Genomic DNA, 6,381 nt, shown 5'->3' with positions numbered 1-6,381 from the left:
TTGCCCCTTCTTGAAGCCTCTAGAATGGGGTGTATTACACCCCTCATGAACCTTCTAGAGTGCTCCCTCCTTCTCTTCAAGAAACTCCTAGAAGTTGCCGCCCCTAGCTCCCTTTGGGCTGCTATTTGGGCTACAACTTAGCTTGCTTTTGAGCTCATGTGGGCTACACTCTAGGCTGTTATTTGGGCTAAAAATGGGCCTTCCTTGCTGGGCCGAATTCTCCTCATAGCTAGGCTTCTTCCCTTGGATTTTCCAAAGAGTTTCACTTGCTCTTCTTGGGCCGAATGAAATTCTCTTGCTCTCATGGCTGGGCCGGGCTGAACTTGATAAATTTTTGGGTTTTCTTTTCTTGCTTTTGCCTTCTTTTTGTTGATTTGGCTCCCCCTGAAATCTTTCTTGCAATCAAGCTAAAATACGGCAAAAATTTAATTAAACCATTATAAAATTTCATGCAAAAACCTCATAAAATATAGATAAATTGTAAGTTCATCAAATACCCCCACACTTAAGCTTTTGCTTGTCCTCAAGCAAAGACATCAGCCATAAACTTAACATTCCCCCCTTCTGTTCTCACCATTTACCTGGTGAACTTTTTAAGATAGAAATGCATTGAGTAGTCGGGGAACTTTTGTAAGTGCTTAACTCTTATTCTTGTAAATTACCATTTAAGATATGTATCAGATCCGAGGAAAGGAGAATATGAATTTCATCATAGTCTAGCCTTCACTCCTAATTCATATATAAATCAGCTCTTTAATTGTCAAGGTTAATAATCAAATTTCACTGAGTTTCACATCTGTAACTAAATCTCAATGAGAGTTCAACTTTAGAGTGCCCCTTTGAACCTCGATTGTCACCACAATTACTTATTTCTAAGGGTGAGTGCATTTTATGCTCCATCTCACCTTTTTTTTTTTTTCTTTTTTTTTTCTTTTCGGTGTGAGTGCATTTTATGCTCCATCTCACACTTTTCTCTCTTTTTTTTTTTTTTTTTTTTTTTTTTTTTTTTTTTTTTGGTGTGAGTGCATCTTATGCTCCATCTCACACTGGTCACTGGTTTGAGGTAGGTAAATAGGACTCATGTTCTAAGCTGCTAGTTTTACTATTCAACTCAGAATAGCGGAGTCAATTTGGGCTTTTGTCCTTCTTTGCAATTATTGAACCTCAAGAATTAGCACTTCAGATGTGCACTAGCTCTCTTGACCATTAACAATGAAATCAAGGGCTTCCATACACATGAAGGAAGTTAGGGCTAGTCATGCTGAAAGGCATATTCAGCTCCCCTTTTCTCCTGCATAAATCAAATTGGGTCATTTACAAGAATAAAAACTTAACAAGTACATCAGTCTCCCTCAACTCATTGAATTCCTTCTTAAAAAAAATCATCAAATAAATAGTAATGAACTTGAGGGGTTCCAGTCTTTTTTTTTTTTTTTTTTTTGTGATGTCATTGCTTGCATATGTGTGTTGGGGTGCATGAGGTGCATGGTTTCAACCCCCATACCCTAGCCTCGGGCTCACTCCCCCACACTTGAGATGAACATTGTCCTCAATGTTCGTAGTGTTAGGGAGTCACACTTGCTAGAGCAAACTGAAGAAAAGAAAATGATGAACTGAGTCCTTAAAGAATTGGAATTTTGAGAAAAAGATCTTTATTTTACTAACTAATATTCTAAAAAGATAAATGACAAAAAGATTCCTTAACTTGTTCATGAGCAAGCATAAGAGATTATTGGTTATCTAGATAAACAGTGGATGGAGGGGGTACAGTACTGCCCATTAAATATGGTTTCAGGCGCTGACCATTTACTTTAAACGTGCCCTGAACTGGGTGGGTGAGTTCTATAGCCCCATGGGGAAAAACCTGTGAAATGGTAAAGGGTCCAGACCACCTGGATCTCAGCTTACCTGGAAACAAGCGGAGACGGGAATTATATAACAATACCTGTTGGCCCACATAAAAGTCCCGTCTCAGCAAGTTCTTATCATGCCAGTTTTTTATTCTTTCTTTATAAACTTTGGCATTCTCATAGGTGGTAAGTCTGAATTCATCCAATTCATTCAATTGCAACCGCCTTTTAGCCCCTATGGCCTGAATGTCAAAATTTAAGAATTTAAGAGCCCAATAGGCCTTGTGTTCCAATTCAACTGGTAAATGGCATGCTTTACCAAAGACCAATCTGTAGGGGGACATGCCAATAGGTGTCTTAAATGCAGTTCTGTATGCCCATAATGCATCATCTAATTTGATGGACCAATCTTTTCTGGTGGATGCTACAGTCTTTTCCAGAATTCTTTTGAGTTCCCTGTTTAGCCAACTCCACTTGGCCACTGGTTTGAGGGTGATAAGGGGTAGCTAATTTATGTGTAATTCCATATTTCTGCATTAACCTCTCAAATTGGCTATTGCAGAAGTGAGTTCCCCTATCACTAATTATAGCTCGCGGAGTGCCAAATCGGGAGAATAGCTTCTTTAGGAAGTGTACTACCCTTCTTGAGTCATTTGTGGGTAAAGCCATGGCTTCTACCCATTTGGATACATAGTCAACTGCAACGAGGATGTACTTATTCCCAAAAGAATTCGGGAAAGGTCCCATGAAATCTATACCCCAAACATCAAAGATTTCACAGATTAAAATATTGGAAAGGGGCATTTCATTCCGTCGGGAAATGTTTCCCGATCTTTGGCATTTGTCACATGTGGACACATACCGATGGGCATCTTTGAAGAGTGTGGGCCAATAAAAACCTGATTGCAAAACCTTGGCTGCCGTGCGACTAGCTCCAAAATGACCTCCTGCTTCTTTATCATGGCAAAATTGGAGTACCGACTCCATCTCCTCCTTGGGGACACATCTCCTTATGATCTGATCTGCACACAATTTATACAAAAAGGGTTCCTCCCACAGATAGTATTTTACATCAGAAAAGAATTTCTTTTTCTGTTGATATGAAAGGTTAGGAGGAAGGACTTGTGCAGCTAGATAATTAGCAAAATCAGCATACCAAGGATATGAGTATTTCTGTATTGAGTACAACTGCTCATCCGGAAATTCTTCTCGAATGTTGCTGGTTATCTCCTCTTTTGAGCTTACCGTGTCCAACCGGGAGAGATGGTCAGCAGCCAGGTTTGCAGCACCCTTCAGGTCTCTAATCTCAATGTCAAACTCTTGCAATAAAAGGATCCACCTGATCAGTCTTGGTTTTGAGTTTTGCTTGGTAAGCAAGTGCCTTAATGCCGAGTGATCTGTGTGGACAACAACCTTGGATAATATCAGATATGAACGAAACTTATCAAGTGCAAATATTACTGCTAACAGCTCCTTTTCTGTGGTGGTGTAATTGAGTTGGGGTCCAGTCAAGGTTCTGCTAGCATAGTAAATTGGCTGAAAATGTTTGTTCATTCTTTGTCCTAAAACAGCTCCTATAGCAAAATCACTCGCATCACACATCAATTCAAATGGGAGGGTCCAATCTGGTGCTATCATGATAGGTGCATGGATCAATTTGTCTTTCAAGATGTTGAAAGCATGAAGACATTCAGTTGAAAATTCAAAAGGCACTTCTTTCTGAAGCAAGGTAGATAATGGCTTGGAAATTTTTGAGAAATCTTTAATAAACCTTCTATAGAATCCGACATGTCCTAAGAAACTTCTCAAAGAACGAATAGATGTTGGGGTTGGTAATTTTTCAATTGCCTCCACCTTGGCCTTGTCGACTTCTATACCTCTTTGAGAGATCTTGTGTCCAAGCACTATGCCTTCTTGCACCATAAAATGACATTTCTCCCAATTCAACACAAGATGTGTTTCTTTACATCTAGTAAGCACCTGTTCCAGATTATTCAAACATGCATCAAATGAAGAGCCAAAAACTGAAAAATCATCCATGAAGATCTCAATAAATTTTTCAACCATATCAGAAAATATAGACATCATACATCACTGAAAGGTTGCTGGGGCATTGCATAACCCAAAGGGCATCCTTCGGTATGCAAAGGTTCCATATGGGCAAGTAAAAGTGGTCTTTTCTTGATCTTCTGGTGCAATTGGTATCTGGTTATACCCTGAATATCCATCCAAGAAACAATAATACTCATGCCCGGCTAGCCTCTCCAACATTTGATCCATAAATGGGAGAGGGAAATGGTCCTTCCGGGTGGCTTCATTTAATTTTCTATAGTCAATACACACACGCCATCCGGTAATGGTTCTAGTAGGGATGAGTTCATTTTTCTCATTTGGAACAACAGTCGTACCCCCTTTTTTGGGCACAACTTGCACAGGGCTTACCCAAGAACTATCAGAAATAGGATAAATGATCCCAGCATCTAACAACTTAATTATTTCAGCCTTTACCACTTCTTTCATGTTGGGATTCAGGCGCCTTTGGGGCTGAACGGAAGGCTTGCTGTCCTCTTCCATCAAAATTCTGTGAGTGCAGATTGATGGATTAATGCCTTTGATATCTTCTACCTTCCAAGCTATAGCATTTTTGTGTTCCCGCAGCACTCTTAATAATTTTTCTCTTTGTAAGGGATTCAGTGCTGCGGAAATTATCACGGGGAGATCTGATGGTTCCTCAAGGAAAGCATACTCTAAATGGGATGGTAATTGCTTCAGTTCAAGGGTGGGGGGTTCTTGGGGTGATGGCTTACCTGATGGTCCGGGCAATTTGCCTAAGTTCTCTAATTTAAGAAACCCCTTTCCCTTGAATTGAGGCTTATCATTCAGGTATGCTATCATGAGGTTTATTTTTTTATTTTCTGTTTCTTCAAGTTCTCCCTGCTGGAGGCAGAGTTCAAGAGGATCAGTTATTCTACTTACCTGGAAGCATTCATCAATTGTCAATTCAATGGCATCAATCATAAAACAAGAATCATCACTAGAGGGTGCATGTTTCATAGCATCAGACATTTTAAAAATTATCTCCTCATCTTGTATCCTAAGGCTGAGTTGTCCTTGTTGGACATCAATCATTGCTTTCCCGGTAGCCAGGAAAGGTCTCCCTAGGATAAGCGGGACCTCCACATCTTCTTGCATGTCTAACACAATGAAATCAACTGGAAAAATGAATTTGTCAACTTTAACTAACACATCTTCTATGATCCCCCTAGGATGTCTAATGGATCTATCAGCCAATTGTAATGCCACTCTAGTGGGTTGGGGTTCATTCAACCCCAATTTCTTGAAGATAGAATATGGCATTAAATTGATGCTAGCTCCCAGGTCACATAAAGCTTTTTCAATTTTTAAACTGCCAATGGTACAAGGAATAGTGAAACTCCCTGGATCTTTGAGTTTCTGAGGCAGCTTGTTCAGAAGGATAGCAGAACATTCCTCATTTAATGCAACTGTAGCCACATCTCCCAGTTTCCTTTTGTTTGCCAATAATTCCTTCAAAAACCTTGCATAGTGTGGCATCTGGGCTAAAGCATCAGCAAAAGGAATATTAATATGTAAACTTTTAAATATTTCAAGAAACTTACCAAATTCCTTCTCCAATTTTTGTTGCTTCAGCCTGTTAGGGAATGGAACTTGTGGTTGTTGGTGCATCCCTTGTTGTGCTTCTGGTTGTTCCGTCTTCTGTTGTCTGGTTCCAAGGCTTGTTTCTGCCTTGGGTTCAGCCCAATTCTTCTTTTCTACCTCAGGCAACTCTTTTCCACTTCTTAAGGTAATAGCTTGCACCTGCTCTCGTGGATTCACTTCAGTGTTGCTTGGAAGAGTTCCCGGCAGTCTGGAAGAGATTAATTGTGCCAATTGCCCCACTTGGTTTTCCAGGTTTTTGATTGAGGCTTCCTGGTTCTGGAACCTAGTTTCTGCACCTGCTATAAATTTTGTCATCAGTTCCTCCAAATTGGATTTCGGTTCAGGCTGATGATAAGTCTGGTGGAACGGCTTGGAAATATGCTGATTTGGCCAGGACTGGTTTGAATGTCCCCTCCATCCTGGATGAAAAGTATGGTGACTCTGGTAACCCTGCTGTCTTGACGAATTGCTGACATAGTCAACTTGTTCAGTAGATGGTCTGAACTGATTGCCAACTTGGCAGTCTGTACTGATGTGGCCTCCCCCACACAATTCACAATTAAGAGGCTGCACATGCATGGCAGCTATCTGCATTTCATCTATTTTTTTACTGAGTGCTCCTATTTGTGCAGCTAGTGCTGTATAAGTGTCAACATTATGCAAGCCTTGCTGCTTCCTAGTTTGAGTCCTTTCCGAATGCCATTGATAATTGTTGGCTGCCATTTCCTCAATAAGTGCATGGGCAACCTCAGGAGTTTTATTATTTATGGATCCTCCGGCTGCAGCATCTAATATGGTCTTATTTGAGTCAGTAAGACCATTATAGAAAGTCTGCACTTGCAGCCAAATGGGG

Source organism: Nelumbo lutea, chromosome 3 (assembly GCF_056320005.1).
Source record: "Nelumbo lutea isolate HS-2025 chromosome 3, American lotus-T2T, whole genome shotgun sequence".
Lineage (NCBI taxonomy): Eukaryota > Viridiplantae > Streptophyta > Magnoliopsida > Proteales > Nelumbonaceae > Nelumbo > Nelumbo lutea.
The sequence above is the reverse complement of the archived record's forward strand: the minus strand, read 5'-3'. Positions refer to the sequence as shown.